Source organism: Balaenoptera acutorostrata, chromosome 5, assembly GCF_949987535.1.
Source record: "Balaenoptera acutorostrata chromosome 5, mBalAcu1.1, whole genome shotgun sequence".
NCBI classification, from domain to species: Eukaryota; Metazoa; Chordata; class Mammalia; order Artiodactyla; family Balaenopteridae; genus Balaenoptera; species Balaenoptera acutorostrata.
The window spans coordinates 4358916-4377632 of NC_080068.1; the positions used below are offsets into that span (position 1 = coordinate 4358916).

General features: G+C 35.6%; 1 long non-coding RNA gene across 2 annotated transcripts in view; it reads right to left on the bottom strand.

The window, feature by feature from the left end:
• Positions 1 to 1043, bottom strand: part of LOC103012238 (uncharacterized) — a 34028-nt gene extending 32985 nt beyond the window's left edge. Inside the window, exon 1 of one of the 2 annotated variants that reach the window (XR_451169.2) lies at positions 954 to 1043. This is a non-coding gene — a long non-coding RNA (uncharacterized LOC103012238). The remainder of the gene's footprint in view (positions 1 to 953) is intronic. The other variant, XR_451170.3, reaches the window with a different exon arrangement.
• Positions 1044 to 18717: the final 17674 nt, after the last annotated feature.

An 18717-nucleotide genomic window follows, 5' to 3' on the forward strand; every position in this document is an offset into this window, starting at 1 on the left:
TTGTGTTCTTGCCTTTCTAATTTTGGAAAGAATAAAATTTATGTTTGGATGCTTCACAGGATAATTATAGTGGAATATATTTTCTCTATTATTTAACCAAAATTTCAAGAGTTGACAATATGATTTCTAAAAGTTTCCACCGAGCTAACACTCCATATTATTCTCTTTGGTGATTGCTTCCCTGTCTTTTTTTCATTGTTATTTTTATTAGCAAACTGAAAACTTGGTAAAATAATGTTGAATGTTTTGGATACTCTTGCTAAGAAAATTATTATCAATCTGAGATTGTCATCAATATCCCTGCTGAGATTTAGATCTTCTGGAATATGAATTTCTCCCTCCAAACTCCAAGGCTGGAGTAATCCTACACATAGGCTTGTCTGGATGCTAGCAACATTATATCTGAGCCAGTTTACTTCATCAATAATCTCAAGGCTGTATAACACATAACACAACCCTAGAAAGAGCACAATAAACTCAGTCATAAACACAATCCTCATTTCTCTTTCTCTTATTTTCAGGCTAGTACATCTTGGTCCAAATATTTTCTTGAACTGAAGGCTAAAAAACTATAACAAGTTTTCTTTTTGTCCAAAAGTCCCTGAAAATTCTAAGAGCCCCTATACCAGGTATAGGGTCTATCCTCCATCTATAAATAAGGATTTGAAGGATGTTACTTCCGAAGAAGTTTTAAATTAGTACCCTGTGCTTAAGTATATGCTTGATTTTCATAATACTTATTTTTATTGTCATAAATTATGTGGAAATACCGCCAGAAGTATTCACACATTAACAATATCACGTGGCGAACGGAGAAAGATTTAACTTCTTCCTACTTCGAAAGTTAGTTCTAAAATGGCTCTTTCTCTAATTGAGCATCTACCTTCAATTAGTCAAAATGCCAGTGATGGTCTTCTCACAGCCCAGTTCCTAATTTAAATGGATAAACGTACCTTAAGACCCATTTCTAAAGACATCTTCGTCTCATCAACCTCTGAGCTTCACTTTGGTCTCACCAAAGTCCTGCCTTTTGCTCCTTAATTGGCACTCCTGTGCTAGAAAACAGCATGACTCATCTTTGCCCTATATGACCTTGGGGTCCAATTACTACGATGCCGGTGCCTTCGTAACGCATTGCGCACCAGCTGTGTGTCACATGGGAGCCAGAAAGGGCTGTCCTGGAAATTGGCCTTGAAGTTACAAGGCTGCTTGGCAGAGGGTAAACAATGGCTGATTGCTCTGACTTTGCGCCAGCATCCATGAGGCCAGCTCGCCCTTTGCAGTGTTCTTGGCTCAACTTGTCATTTTAAAAGCTACAGTTAACTTTTCTATTACGCAGTACATTTAAGATATCAATGACTATATCCTTGTCATATAAAAAAAAAATGACAGAAAGAATGTTTATAATTCTCTGCCGCTCTCCATGAACGTACAGGGGATGTTTATACATTCCATTTTCCCTAGCCTTCCAAAATGTAAACACCATAATAAAAGACACCTATGAGAATGCCGCCATGGTGTAACTCAGAGGGAGTTACATTTCTCTGCATACAAAAGAGACACAAATAAAGGCCAAAATGAAATAGACGGGAACCTCAGAGTTGAGAGGCCATATTCAAGAACGAATTTGTAGGGCTTCCCTGGTGGCGCACTGGTTGAGAATCTGCCTGCCAGTGCAGGGGACACGGGTTCGAGCCCTGGTCTGGGAAGATCCCACATGCCGCGGAGCAACTGGGCCCGTGAGCCACAATTACTGAGCCTGCGCGTCTGGAGCCTGTGCTCCGCAACAAGAGAGGCCGCGATAGTGAGAGGCCTGTGCACCGAGATGAAGAGTGGCCCCCGTCTGCCACAACTAGAGAAAGCCCTCGCACAGAAACGAAGACCCAACACAGCCAAAAATAAATAAATAAATTAATTAATTAATTTAAAAAAAGAAGAAGAATGAATTCGCAGCCCAGATAATAATTGAGAAGAGAAATTAAGGAATACATGGTGCTAATTTAATATGCTATGTATTTTGTGGTAAGTGCCCTCGCCTTCACTTGCTGTCCATAAGCTTCAGTAAAACATCTATTTCTCATTTACGCCTGATGGGGTGAGTTTTCTCTGAGGGGGTGGCCAGGCTGTCAGTGGCTGGATACAGGTGGATTTCATTGTGTGCTCACTTCGTGTGTTCAGGGCTCCCCAGTGTGTCTTCCACATGGTTGTTTATTACTAAAATGTGTTAATCTAGATTATTCTCCCTCTTTATATCTACCTAAGTGCTATGGACCGAATGTTTACATCCCCTCAAAATTCATATGTTGAAATCTTAACCCCCCATTGTCATGGGATTAGGAGGTGGGGCCTTTGGGAGGTGATTAGGTCATGAGGGTAGTGCCCACCTGAATGGGATTAGTGCCCTTATAAAAGAGACCCCGAAGAGATCCCTCACTTCTTCTGCCGTGTGAAGTTCCAGCTTGAAGGAACCATCTATGAACCAGAAAGTAGGCTCTCACCAGACATCGAATCTGTTAGCATCTTGATCTTCGACCTCCCAGCCTCTACAACAGTGAGACATGAAGTTTTGTTGCCATTAAGCCACCCAGATTATGGTATTTTGTTATAGCAGCCTGAATGGACTAAGGAACTAAGGTTCTCTCCACAGTGTTTGTTGGACACTGGTTTGCAGACCAGGACCAAGAAAAGAGTTGTCTAAGTCCATTTCCTGCACATCTGTCTCCAGCATTCTACGGTCAATAGCTCTGGATTGGAGTCGGCAATTTTGTTTTTATAAGCTCCTGGGAGACTTTGAAGCTGACTTCAGGTGAAGAGTCACTCCGTCATGACTCTACCTTCCCTCAGACTTGACTGGAATCACTGTCAGTTTTGCTGCTGGGTTGTCATCTGTGTTCTTTACTGGAGCTCTCATGTCAGGGGGAATTACTGAAAAAAGGGGGACATCAAGGAAGTGAGGAACCATCAGATAGTTGAGTGTCTGACAAACTTACCAATTTCTTTCCCTCTCTTTCTTAAGTAGTCAAAATTAGAACCAGTTTGTGAGTCACAGTAGTCTTTTCCTCATACAATGCAAATCTGAAATATTTTTGCTACTTTATATAAAACATCATGGTCAATCCTCTTCTATGAAGCTGCCTAAAATGTATAAAAAATTTGTTTTTACACCCTTGCCAGTGCCATTACAACTACTGGACAGGCAATATAAACATGTACTGTGGACCCCTTCTACTCTCATTATTTCTTAACGACATTAGTTCTGCATATTCTCTCTCTCCTGCATTAGAAGTGCCTCCCTGTCTCTTGGGTTATGCCCACGTTGGAGAGGAAGACAATGCATTATGCTGCTCACGTCATAAGATAGAAACAAACGCCCTTCATTTTGCAATGCTTCAGCCTGTTGTCCTTTCTGACTGATCTACTTAGAAATCAAGGTTCTTCAGAATAATCTTCTTTCCTCACCTCTCATTCATTCCTCATCACAACAGAATGGGTCATATGCTCCCAGTCAACAATGGGAACTTCCAACTTGGAAGACATATTTTCAAGGCTACGTCTAGGTTCTAATTTGCTCTCTCAGAAGCAACTAATCTAGAAGCTCACTGATTCCTTTGTGAAACTCTCTTGTCTTGGTTTTCGTGACAACAGACTCTCCTTGTTTTCCTCCAGTTATTCTGGTTCCACTTTCTCAGTGTCTTTGGCTGGCTTCTCCTCATTTATGTTTCATCAAATGTCTCAGACCTGGGCCCTCTTCTCTCCATTTTCTCCTCTCTCTCTCTCAGGCTGATCTTGTTGGTTTCAATGACTGAAAATTGTGACTAGTCGCTGGTTTCTAATTGAATGGTACTTGGAAACCTGACTCTTTCTCTGAACTCCAGATCTTTACAGCCAATCCACTTGTACATCAACAGGCATTTCGACTCAATATGTCTACAGCTCTTACTTCCCTCTCTCTACAACCTTGTTTCTTCCTTAGTCTTCTATATGTCATTAAGTGCTAGAACCAGTTGCTCAAATCCCACCCCCCCAAAAATCCCTCCTGCTTCCCCCAAAACACTATGCAACTTACTTGATTTTTCTCTTTCATTCATGCCTCCCCACTACTACACACACACAATCAGGGAGACATGTTGATTTTAACTCTAAACATTTCCAGTTCGTTTACTTCTTTCCATGTCCTACCATCTTAGTTTAAGCTAATAAACTTTATTTATTATTATTTGCGATAGGTTTCTAAATTCTATTTCTGTCTTTCTCTAAGCCATTCTCCACAACCAGAGAAACTATATTTTAAAAGCATAAATCATATCACATCCTTCCCCTGATTAAAACACTATTGCAGGTGAGATAAAATCAACCCCCTTACCTTGGTCTGCGGGGCATTCTGTGGTCAGAGGCTAACTCGGCCACTCCTTCCAATACCATCCTTCTACGCTCAGTTGCACCACTTTCCATTTTTGAAGGTGCACAGCTCTTTCTTATTTTAGGAACTTTCCTCTTCCCTTTTTTTCTGAATGGAAATGTTGCGAGTCGGTTTTGGCACAGCTCAAATTATTACTCCTTAATGAGGTCAACTCCTCAACTCCATTCCCGTGTTGTTTATTTTCTTTCTTGTAATTAGCACAGTTTGTATCTTCTGTATCTGTTACTTTACATGTTTATTCTCTCTTGTCATCACTACAGTTTATGTTTCTTGATGGAAGATATTTCATCCATCAAGCTCACTGCTGAATGCCCAATGTGTAGCATGTTGCCTTGTTAGTAGTGTAACCTAACAAATATTTATTGAATAAGCAAAGGAATGGATGAATGAATGGACCAAGGAGGCTCTAGCATCTCTACAGCTTTTCATCAGTGTTCCTGCACTTTTAAATTAGTTATGTATATATAACTAATTCTAGTAGAAAACTAATACAGTTGGAGAGAGAGCCAATCATTTTTCTGTGTATCAATCTGAAGTTTTTCATCCCATGGAAGCAAAAACTAATATGCCAGAACTAAAGAACTTTCTAAGATTGTATTTTACACAAAATTAAAAAGTCAAGACAGGGGTTTGCCTTCCTAACTATGAAGGACAGGTACACTGAGCATTATCTATATTAGACACATATTTCATTTTGTATATAACATATTGTATAATATATATTTATCCCTTTTCTTACACAAAAGATATCATATTATACACCCTAATTTTTCCCTTGCTTTTTTTGAATTTAATATATTTGGGGGTTTTTCCATAGTATGTAGCTTCCTCATTTTTTAATTAGTTACACAATATTTTATTGTATATATGCTCTGTAATTTAAATTATATAACTAGTTTTTTATTGATGAAATATGGAGATTCGTTTTCATTATAAAAAATGCTTAAATGAATAGCCCTTTACATAAATCATTTTAAATATACTAGTATAATTCTAGGTGAAGTTCCAAGAAAAAAGATTAGATCTAAGATTAATATGTCCTTTTTGATTGTCAAGATCTAATTTTATAATATAGGTAGAAATTAAAAATATTTTGCCTATGAACTTTTACATCTCTCTCTATATTTATATATTTCATATTTTATGATAGGGAATTCTGGATATTTAGTGTAGTATTTTAATTTATACATTTAAAAAGTTCTGGAAATATGTTACAAATTTTCTGGGTTTTTTGCACTTATTCACAATCTCCAATTGACATTAGGGATAATTCTTTCTTTCTCTCTCTTTTTTTTTTTTTTCTTTTTCTTTTTTCTTTCTTTCTTTCTCTCTTATAGCAAGAACATAAGTCAAAAATACATATCAAGTAAAATAAAGTGTTATATTAAAATAAAATATTATATTTTCTGTATTAAAATAAAATGTTATATTTTCTGTCAGCACTCTTTGTATGAAAAACAGTAAGTTGCACTTTAAATTGCACATCAGAATCACCTGTTAGGTTTTTAAATAATATACTTTTTTGAATCTCCACCATCAATGATTCTTGTGGTGGGCTTCATCCATTTTCTTTTTCTGTGTTATTCTAACACATATTCATATTTGAGAACAACTGATTTTAAAAATGTAAGAGTTTTTGTACTCATTTAAAGTCTGAGTTTCAGTTATTAGGTAATAATTCACCTTTAAATTATCTAACATCTTCTCTGCATCATCTGATAAGATCATTAGAGGTCTGGTTGGAATAAATTAGAGCACTTGACAACCATAGAATATATGTCCTGGACCACTATAGCCCTAAGGAACATTGGGCATATTTATCATTGTCACAGACAACATGCCGGGTAAAATCCAAAAGTTTGAGTTTCAGAAGTTACATAAACTTTTTTTTTTTTTTTTCTGATGAATCATCTCACATCTCTTACATTGTAAATTCAGAGCCCTATTGGTTTGCTAGTGACCAGAATTACTTAATGCTGCTTCCTAAGATTCTATCTTACATAGAATTAATAAGTCAATACATGGGCTTACTTTATTCACCGAGAAGGACAGATTAGATAGCATAATATGAACAGGGAGTGAGAGATTCCTAAAGTGGGTATCAAGTTGATAACGGGCAATAAAGCCCCAGAGCAGAGACACAATAATGATTTCTAACAAAGATCAGCAGCAAACCAAAGTTAAGACAATTTACAGTACAAATGTTTATAAAAAAGCTGTTAAATAAAGAAAAAAAGTCATAAATTTCCAGCTAACCTAATGATGCATTAACTAATGACCTGCTTCATGAGAATATACTGTGACTGTGGAAAATAGACTTGTACTTCAATGGTTATTTTATATCATCAATGTATATAAAAAATAGTTTCCAAAGTAGGATTAACACTGATAAAAGCTGTCCTATATAACATAATAAAATGTTAACACTAGAAAACAAAGAAAGAGCAACTTCCAAAGCTACTTTATCATTCCCTGAAAAGAACTGTTCAATATCCCACCTCCTTAATCACTAGCTCATATTGCCAAAGGGGTGGACCTAACAGTTTGTTTTGAGTGGTATATCTTACAAGAAGTAAAGACACTTGACCCACCCTCAGTGCCTGTGACAAGAACTTCAACCGTACATCACAGTGATGGGAGTGATGTTCAGTATACCTTCCTTTATCTCTCTCCTTCATCTTTGTCTCTGTTCCACTCTTCAGTTTATCAATTTGAATGTTGCTAATATGCTAATGCTGCACTTCTAAGGATAGTGCAGTACCAGAAAGAAAAAAAGTGAAGAAAAATTACACTTCTTCAACAAATTTATCCAATGAACAGTTACCCACTAAGTGTTTAAGCATAACTACTATATAAGATAATAATTGAGGTCAAGAAAATGCCTAAGATACTTATTAGCAAAGATAATAATAACAAGGAGCATTCTTAGTCTTTTACAACTTATAAAGTACTTTCCTCTGTACCATTCATTTTGAATTGTTACATATCTTGAAAACTGCATATTCTTTTTTTTTTTTTTGGCTGGCGACAGGAAAGGCACATGTGCTAGGAAGTGCAGATTTTATTTCCAATCTTGGCTCTGCCACTTGGTGGTGGGATTGGGCAGAGTGTAACTTTTCTATGAGCCTCAATTAATTTGACCCTTAACATAAATTATTTATACATATTATCTATTATATTAATGGATGACCTCCCTCATCCTTTCCAGTATAATGTCTTGAGTTGTTAAAAAGTAATTATATGGTTTTATGATAAAAGGCTATTTATCTCTTGGTGACATCCTTTAGTCATCTAAATTGTTCACTAGAATTTTTACATCTTATAGAGCAAAGGTTGACAAGCTCTTTCTGCAAAGGGCCAGATAGTAAATATTTTCTGCCTTTTGGGCCAGACAGTCTCTCTTGTAACTACCAGCTCTGCTCTTACCCCAGGAAAGCAGATATAGACAATACATAAACAAAGGGGTGTGGTTTTGTGCCAATAAAATGCTATTTACAAAAACAGGTGGCAGCTGCAGGTTGCCTTCCATGTTCTGGAGGGTGAAGGTAAAAATAATAGAAGACAATAGTAAAGAAGACTGTTCAGAAGTGAGGTATGAATGAGTGACGGGGGGAATATTCCTGATAAATAAAACCAGACTTCAGGTAATATTGTACACTGTCACTAAATTTTGTGGACTTAATAAAATTATTTACTAAAATTTGCAAAGTATAGAGAGAAATGATAGGTTTCCCATTCAAATATTATAAGTTGTGTATTAATTTTTATATTACATATGTTAAAGTTGAGTTAGTGTAATTTTAAGGTATATCATTTTTCTCCTTCAAATATTATATGTATAAATATTATATATATATAAACATTGCATATATATAAACATTACGTATATATATATTTATATATATATAGGGAGAGAGAGAGATTAGAGAAAGTGGAGGAATTCCAATATGCATAACTTTGTGCCAATTTTGTACTTCACTTGACAATAAAAATTATTACTTTTACAAATGCACAATTTTCAGGGTTTTTTTTTTTTTTTGCTTTGTATTTCATTAATAGGTAAAATTGTGTTCATAAGCATAAATAAAATATGATCACCTGAATCAAATTAAAGTAGTAAAGTATTTAAAGATTAAACATATTTATTTTTAAAAACTGTTGATGTACCTTAACATCAACAATTCAAGTTACTTTTTCTTAATTATAAATTATTTCTTTTTTTATGATTAACTTTTCTTCACCATTTGTTATTAGGCTTTTTATATGCATACTCTTTTCAGTATTTTCCAAGTCTGTACAGGTTGCAACTAACAAAACTTTATTAGACTTATTCTTAGTCCATTAAAAAATGAGACTTGTAATATTTGTATAGTTGTATAGTTTTGTACTTGATGCTTGGGTATAAAAAGAAAATAAATTTAAAATCTCTTGTATTTTGTGTCCTCCCCTGTTGCAATGTACTGTGTTTTACAGTGGAAAACTTTTGCAGAATACATGGGATAAAGAACAAAGTTCCTCACATGATAATGGAAATTATTTTGGGAGTCTTGATAAAAGCACATTAAATATAAGGGTGTATTTTATCAGACTTTGTGTTTCATTTTACAGGAAACAAGTCAAACTCTGGGCAGCATCAAGAATTGCTGGGAGGAAACCCTAATGCCCTCTGTTTATTAGAAGGTAATTACAATTGTTTTACATTTTGACAACTGATTTAAAATAATGTTTTATGAAATAAACACATTCAAAACTTGATGACTACTATGTTGTCATTTTCAATAAAACAATTTTCATAGCTTGAGTTTTCTTTAAATAGACTTTATATTTTAGAGAAGTTTAAGTTCATGGGAAAATTGAACAGGAAGTACAGAGATTTCCCTAACCCCACACATGTATCAAATATATCATTCTAGATTGTCAACCTGCCCCCCCCAGAGTGGTGCATTTGTTATAACTGATGTACCTAGATTTACACATCATTATCATCCAGAGACCATGGTTTACGTTAGGGTTCACTCTAAGTGTTGTACATTCTATGAGTTTGGACAAATTTTTAAAGGCATGTATCCATCATTACAATGTCATAGAGTAGTTTCACCAAACTAAAAATCCTCTGTGCTTCTCCAGTTCATTTGTCCCTCACCCCATCTACTGTCAACTGGATCCTAACAACTGATTTTTTTTTTAACTGTCTCCATAGTTTTACATTTTCTAGAGCATTATATAGTTGGAATCATACAGTATGTAGTTTTTCAGTTGGCTCCTTTCACTTAGCAGTATGTATTGAAGTATCCTCCATGTCTTTCTCATGGCTGAACTGTGAACGATGACATGGGTGGAACTATTTAAAATAGAGCCAGAACAGCTGTTCCAGAGGACCTGCCTTCTGTTTTCTGTGCCTGTGAACTGGTACATTCCAAGAAGTCAGCAAAGAAACAAGAATAATTTGCTGAAAGGTCTGATAAAAGTGAGCTGTTAACTAGGGACCACTTCACCTAATCAATCAATGAAGTACAAATCTAGTTTGACCTCATCTTTTACCAATGAACACCTCACCTGATCGATTATCTCATCATGCACCCATGAATTTTTCTTAAAAACAGCTTAGCTCATCTTCCTCTCTTTTTCCCATAAAAACATTGAACGCCTATCCTGTAATCAGGACACTGCTTAGGTTTCTACCTAAGTCTGTGTACCCCAAATTTTAGTTTGTTGATCCCAAATAAACACTTGAACTAGACTCTTGTTTTTTTGGTTGATGCTCATTTCTTTTTATCACCAAATAATATTCCATTGTCTGGATATACAACAGTTTCTTTTATCCATTCACCTGCTGAAGGACATCTCGATTACTTTCAAGTTTTTGAAATTATAGATAAAGCTGCTGTAAACATCCCTGGTCAGGATTTTGTGTGAACATATTTTCAGCTCCTTGGGGTGAATACCAACCAGTGCTATGGTTGGATTGTATGGTAAGAGTTTGTTTAGTTTTGTAAAAAACTGCCTAACAGTCTTCCAAATTGTCTGTATGATTTTGCATTTGCATCAACAATGAATGAGCGTTCCTGTTGCTCCACATCCTCGTCAGCATTTAGTGTTGTCAGTGTTCTGGCTGATGGCCCTTCTAATAGGTGTGTAGTCATATTGCATTGTTTTAATTTTTATTTTCCTGACATTAATATCATATGTGTTAATATGATGTGGAACGTATTTTCATATGCTTGCTTGCCATCTGTACATCTTTTTTGATGAGGAGTCTGTGAAGGTCTTTTTCCCATTTTGAAATGTGGTTGTTTATTTTATTATTGAGTTTTAATAGTTCTTTGTATATTTTGGATAACAGTCCTTTATGAGATATGTCTTTTTTCAAATATTTTCTCCCAGTTGTGACTTATCTTTTCATTCTCTTATTAGTCTCTTTCACAGAACAGAAATTTTAATGCTACTGGAGTCCAGTTTATCCGTTCTGTCTTTCATGGATTCTGACTTTGGGTTTGTATCTAAAACGTTATCAACAAGCCCAGTCGTCTAGATTTTCTCTTATGGTATCTTAAAGTTTTACAGTTTTATGTTTTACATTTAGGCCTATAATTTATTTTGAGTTAATTTTCTGTGAACTAGGTAAGATTGGTGTCTAGAATTATTTATTTATCTATTTGTTTGCATAAATTCCTGCCTTTTATTATGCCTTGTAATTTTTTTCGATAGCTGGACATGATGTACTGGGTGAAAGAAACTGCTGTAAATAGGCTTTTAGTAGTATGTTGGTGAGGTATGGGGACCTGGGAAGCATCCTATGATTAGTCTATGATTAGGTCCTATGATTAGGTCTCAGCCTGGATTATGCATTTCAATTGGGCAGGATGCCTAAAGTGGGCTGGTATTTCCTTCTCCCACGTGGAAGGCTACAACTGGCTAGAGTTGAATATATCCCTTCCCCGGGTCAATTAAGCTCTGATAAATCCCCTACAGGTTAAGTTCCAGTTAGTTTCTCTGAAACCAGAGCTTGTTAAGAACAGAATGCTCTAGCACGTTTCAAAATGCATTTTTACTGCCCTCCTGCAGGAGGCGTGAGGGAACTTTTTTTTTATATTCGCTGTGAGAACGAGGTCAAGCTCCTGGAAGAAAAAATGTGTGGGGCCGCCTATGACTAGGTCTCTCTGGAGTTTTGACTCAGTTTTGTCCACACTGAGCCTTCAGCCATTTGTTAATTACAGTTCAGGTTTCCTTACACTGGCAATGGGTCCCTCAGCAGTTTCCTTTTGTGGGTTTCTACTCAGCTAAGTTGCGATTCTCATTATTCGCCTCTTGGGCTCTCCAATTTTGCATGGTGTGGTGTTAGAGTCTGAATGTTTGTGCCCCCAAATTCATATGTTGAAAGTCTAACGCCCAGGGTAATGATGTAGAAAGTAGGACTTTGGGAGGTGATTAGGTTATGAGGACCCTGAAGAATGGGATCAATGACCTTATAAAAGGCCCAAGAGAGATCTCTGTCCCCTTCCACCTTTTAGGACACGGAGAGAAGTCAGCAGTTGTAACTGGGTCCTTCACCAGAACCCAACCACACTGGCACCCTGATCTTGGACTTCCAGGCTCCAGAACGGTGAGGAATAAGCTTCTGTCATTTGTGAGCCATTCAGTCTATGGCATTTGTTAGAGCAGTCGGAACGGACTGAGGTAAGTACTCTGCCCTGGGACCTTACTTCTACTGTGGGCACAGAAGAACTGGTACTTTTTCAGTTCAGTTTTTCACCTGGTGTTGGGACAAAGTGGTGATATCCAGATTTTATAATTGTTGGGCTGGAAGTTTGACTTGATTTTTTAAACAATAAATTTTTTCCTTAAAAATGTCTTGTTGGAATAACCATAAACTATAAGTACATTTAGTCTATACTATTTGCCTTCATTTCACATGCAATCATCTCTATAATCTATAAAACATGCACTAAATTTCTGGCTAAGGAAATTGCTTTTAATTCTTTCTTAAGGATATAAGAAATTCTGTGCCTAATACCAAGAGAATTTTTCGACTTATTGCAATCAATGATTTCAGTTTTAGTTAGCACAATGATGAATTAAAATCTCTAATTAGTACAGACTTTTAAAATTTTAATTCCCACGAAGTGCCGTTAAATATAAATTGTTCAGACATTTAAACATCAGTCATATAAATCACATTAAAGATGCTACTTAGTCCCTGATTTATTTTAAACAGCATTAAATCTTATTAACATTCCAGTTATCTATTCTTAATATTAATTATTATGGATATTTGTGAGATACCTTGTCAACTTAAAGTCATTAAGGGATGAATGACACAGGACTGTCTTGCACCAAATATTTCTCTGGTTGTATATATTGCAAGTCTTGTATGGAAAGATAAAATATAGAATTTGACAGCCAGCCACCTAAAATTAATTGAATATTTGGAAGAAAACATTTTATTTAGAATATAGTATCCAAAGAAAAGTATGGTATGGCTTCAGTGATAATATGGAAAAATGTATCATGTAATTACAGGAACATTTTTACTTCATAGTTTCGAGGATTATCTGTATTACTTATAAGATATATTCACTATGATTTATTACATGATGGTACAGATTACATTTAACAAGGCAATAAAATCAAACAATTCACCACTAAGGTGACCTTCACATCCACAGGGCTGCTAAACAAGTTCTTTTTGGAAAATGAGTGTTTGGGGACCTTATTTGTACTAATAGAATCATTTATATTTGTATAATAAATTTGAAAATGACACAAAATGCTTTTTTCCAATAAACCATAATATATTTTAAAAAATTGAAATGTTAAAAGTAGGCTATACTCTATTCCAACTGCATTAGTGGCCATGCTGTTCTTTGAATGATTCCTTGATATTATCACATTGGATAAGCTAAGAGGATTGTTTCTGAATATATCAGTAAAGCTTATTCAATTTTATTTCTTTATATACGGCTTCTCCCCACTTTTTGCTTTTCTATATATTTGTATCAAAAGGAAGAAATGCAATTAAATTGTTTCATTAAAATACAGGCAAAAGGTCAATTATTCTTTCCACTTTATGCATTTGTACCTGATATTCCTCCCTCATGGAGTGTCTTTTCCATTCCTCTCTCCCTAATCCTGGTTCTCACATCTTTCACATTGGGTTATCTCTGGCTACTGCAGCAAACATTAGGTTTGCTCTGCAGGACTGCAACAATTTTTGTCTGCCTTATTAACCTTGGCCTTATATTTTTACCTTTTCCAGCACATAGTGAGCTTTCAAATAGGTATTGATGGAATTAATTGAAATATTTCAGAATGTACCAGCTTCTGAATAGATTATAAACCTTGTAAAGATGGGTACAGGTTTAATACTGTTTTTACATCCCTCATAACACTCCTAATGCCTAATTCCACTGCCTGCTTTTCAGTTCTCTTCAGTGATCTTTTTACTTCTCTGCAGTATTTGATAATTTAAACAACACTGTAATCTTGTACTTTTTGCCCCCTGGATTTGACCATATCATTTTCTAGGCAATTTTGTTCATGTTTCTCCAGAAATATCTTAGGTTTGGGTACTCTCAATTTTTAAATTTCTGCCTTGCTTTGTTTTCTTTCTCTATGTTTTTTCCTGGCCAATCTTACTTGCTTCCATTACTTAAATTATTAGCTATTCCCTGACAAGAATAATAATGAGTAACTTTTATTACATGCTTTCCAGGTTCTAGAAACTTAATTTGCATTCTTTCACCAGATCCAATGACATAGATTCTCATATTGTTCCCATATCACAGATAAGGAAAATGAGAGATTACATCACATGCTTACGGTGATGCAGTTAATTGTGTTGGAGTCAGGTTACCAATACAGGTTGCAGGCCAGATTCTGAGCGTCTATTACCCTGTATTACATGACTCTCTAATTATTTTAGACTGTGTCTTTCCAATGCTCAGATTTCTCCTGACCCACATCCCAACCGTCTATTAAGTATATCTATTTGAAACGCTTTACAGAGAAATCAAGTTCTACTCTTGAATGTGAACATTTCTTACAGTTTCTCTATGTTTCCTGCTCTTAACGTGAACATTTCTTATAGTTTCTCTGTTTCCTGCTCATTTAATGATGCCTCAACCGTTCAGCTGTCGAAGCTAGAAACCTCACAAGTGTCTTTATTGAGCTTTCTCCCCCTCTGCAGGCAGTGGTCCTTGAATCCTTTCAGTTCTACTGCAGAAATATCCTTGACATGACTTCTTATCCCTAATCCAAACCATCATTGTTCCTTTCTTAACTACACTATTGTAATAGTTTTATCTTCAAATTCAACCTCAATGATGCTGGTAGAGTTATTTCTGTGGAAATATAGATTTGAATTTATCTTTTATTTAAAACCTTCCTTGCTCCCCTTATGTACATAATAAACTCCAACATTTTAATGGAAATATTCATAGCTCCAGCCTCTCTTTTAGACTTGCTTCCTGTAGCTTTCTCCCCAACTCCACTTCCAAGAACCCTATATTCTAGACCCCAAAGATTTCTAACACTGTAATGAGTTGGTCACGCTCTTTGTTCCTCTGGGCCTTTGCTCATGCGGTTCTCTGTCTGAAATATTATTTCCTTCCTTTCAACCCAGTGGAATTCATTTATCCTTCAAGGCATAGCTCAAATTATATCTTCTCTCTAAGGCCTTTCTGCTACCAACTCCAACTCCTCCACCTTCGACAGAATCCATTACTACTTCCTTAGGGCTCCAAATCTCTTTGTACTCATCCTGACTGTAGAAATTATTACAATATATTTTATTGTTTTTTGTGCTTTGAGGCATGGCTGTATTCTCCCTTGACACTTAAAAAAACTGGCTGTAATCAGTTTTCTCTTTTAATCCTGAATACTAATACAAAAAGGTCAATATGAAGTAAGGAACAAAAATGTTTTCTATATATTGCACATAAAAATGTATGAAATATATATGTTTTCCTTTGGATTTTATTTCCTTCTGTTATGCTTATTAAGTTTAGCAAATTTGGAAATATTATTATAATGGTAACAGGACACAAAGAATTAGAATTAAAGTCATATAAACATTTATCTAACTTTATATGTATCTCTGAATGTTTGTAATTGGCCATTTGTTAATAATAACTAAAGACATAAGGTTTAATTTGTTGGAGTTTTCTAACCATATTTATACAAATAAAAATAACTTTATGGTTCCCATAGAGTCTGTGATATGAACAATTCTGTATCTGTTCCCTTTACAATTTTTCTTTGAGTTGTACATATGTCAGTTTGATTAATAATTGTGACTAAAAGTTCTTTGCTTTATATTTAAATTTTATTTACTGACTATTATTAATGGCTTTACTAAGTACAGCTGCAAGAAGAAGTTTGACATAATTTAAGCAATAAGGGCTTTGAGATGAGATAGACCTGGGATATAATTTCAGCTCTACTATTTATTAGTTGTTAGATTAAAGGCATGTATGTAACACCTCTGAATCTCAGTTTTGTCTTCTGTAATATAGGGTAAGAATGACTTTTTGGAAACCTGTTTTGAGTATTAAAAATGGTATACATAAAGGTCCTAAGCTAAGGCAGTAGACTCTCCATAATTGGTAGTTGTTAATATTGTTACTCATATTACTATAGTGAATAGATTCTTCCTGTAGTGTTTCTAAAAAGTTTTTTTTTTATTATCTTCAATATTATCATGAATTCTCCTGTGTCATGATTTAGGGGAGGGTTGTCTTCAGCATTTGATTAAATGATGTTTGATGTGTCAAAATGGAAGTTACATGATGAATGTGGGTGTGGAAACCTCTGCCACACGGTTGATTTATGTGCGTTCCCTCTGAATCATCAGAGCAGCTTTACTAGCCAATGTGGAGGTTGAGTCACCTCCCTCTTCTGATTCTCAGTTGACAAGAGATTGAACATTGGAATGACAACACCTAACTTCTTTTTCTTTTCCTTTCTAAAAATTTTATTGGAGTATAGTTGATTTACAATGTTGGGTTAGTTTCAGGTGTATAGCAAGGTGATTCAGTTACACATATACATATATTCATTCTTTTTCAGATTTTTTTCCCCATGTAGGTTATTACAGAATATTGAGTAGAGTTCCCTGTGCTATACAGTAGGTCCTTGTTGGTTATCTATTTTATATAAATATCTATATAATTTAGTGGCTATTGCTTAATTCTAGTCCACTACCTTAAAATGGGCTTCAGAATATCCTTAAAACACTTGTGTAAAATATTTTTTACATATTACCGAATTTCATCTTAATTACATGTTTTTAGGAAAAAAAATGAAGTGACTATTCTTTATAAGTTCTCATGCCTGTAAAAGGATTGTGCTTCTGATTCTTAATGTTTGGGGTAATTGCCTAATAATACAAAAATGGGCTCTGCTATATCCCGTAACACACTAGAACAAAAGGAAATAGTTAAGGCTCCCATTTCATTGTTAAAGTTACATACAAAAAAGTGAAAGATGGGGCTAGAGGGAGTCATTTGAGATGGGATTAGCACTGGAACAAAGAATCACTGTGGGAGAATTTGGATGCAGTGGTGAGAATAATCTGGTAGGTTTACTCACATATGAGTTATTGTTTCCTTATGTGCACCTGTCTATTCCAACAGTTCTACTTATATTTTAGAGGCTTAGAGGTTGAGTTGCACTCCAGAGGGCCTTGGTATTCCACTGATTTTTTTTTTTTTCCCAGGAGAAATTCATGTCTATTTTTTCAAGACTTTTCAATGATCTCAGTAATAGAAACGGAGAATGCCTAACCCAAAAGGTTGGTTTTGCTAATAATTTTTCCTCCTCTCCCTGCCAACCCCATTCCACTCCTGCACGCCCCCTTTCCCCCGCATCAGCGTGTTAACCTATTTATTTTATTTAAACTAATTTCTTTTTTAAAATTGAACTAGAGTTGATTTACAATGTTGTGTTGGTATTCCACTGATTTTTAATTATACATAGGAATAACTCAACAAATATTCATCAGACAAATAGCAGATAGTGGCAATATTATGGGGAAAAATATAGCAAAGCAGGAGGATAAAATTCCCTGGTTAGTTTTGATGCAATTTCTAATAAGGTAATCAGAGAAGGTTTAATAATAAGGTGGCATTGAAGAAAGGCCTGAGGAAATGAGGGAGAAATCCATGTGGGTACTGGAGGAAGCTCTGTAAGTAGAGAGAAAGCATGTGCAAAGACCCTGAGGTGGTGTGTTCAAGGGAAACCAGGAACTCAGAGTAAGGGGGAGAGAATTAGGAGATAAAGTGAGGCCGGATCATGAGGTATTTGTGGAAATTAAAAGTATGTTAGAATTTGCTCTGTATGAGCCAGAAAACGTTAGAAGAATTTGAGCAGAGGAATGCCATACCCTGGCGTCTATGTTGAGGGTGTATTGTAGGAGAGACAAGGACAGACACAGAGACTATGATTAGGTAGAAGTTTTTGCAGTAAGTGAACTAAGAAATGATAATGGGTTTCTAGTGTCATTGGGGAGGTGAAAAGAGGTAGTTACACACTGGATATATTTGATGATGCAAGAGAAAGAAGGTATAGGTCAGAAATTTCAGGATTCAGGGTACAAGTAGAAAGTTAGCTTACCTATGAGCAAAGACAATTGATCTCTGGGTAGAGACACAGGTGAGTTGGTGAGTGTGATGCTGAAAGCTTGTGAAAGTTCTCTTCCAACTACATATATTTCTTTCAGTGAAAAAGGAAAGTGAGACACTGAAAGTGAGAAAGTGGATGGAGATTTTAGAGCCTAGAAGAGAGGAGAAGTTGTAAAATAATCTGGGAGAGGAAATGGAGCGTCTGGGAGGATAAAGGGACTTAGGAAAGTAGTACAATTACCAGACAGTAAGCAGGGACCACTTGAGGTTACTGGCTTTGATTTTAAAAATCAGATCTTTTTTGCATAGGTGTGTGTCTTTCTCTATCCATAGTCTTCTGAGTAGATGAGGTACAAGATATGAATTGCCTTGGATGTCAGTAGGATTAGAATTTTGTCCTGTGAACAGAACAAGTGCGTATAGCAAAGAGGGCAGGAGACTTGAGGGTCTGTTCAAGGAGTGATTTTACTGATGGGCCATGTGATCCACACTGGACAGGAGGGAACTGAGGACATGAAGATCAGTTGGAGGTTAGTGAAAAGATATCTTGGTGTAATTGAAGCGCTTTCGTGTAAGGGTACCACAGAGCGTGACATTCAGGGAGTAAGAAGCTTGAAACTGAGATTGTGTAAGGTATGGTCATTTGTCACTACAGGTCAGGCATAAGATTGAAGGAAG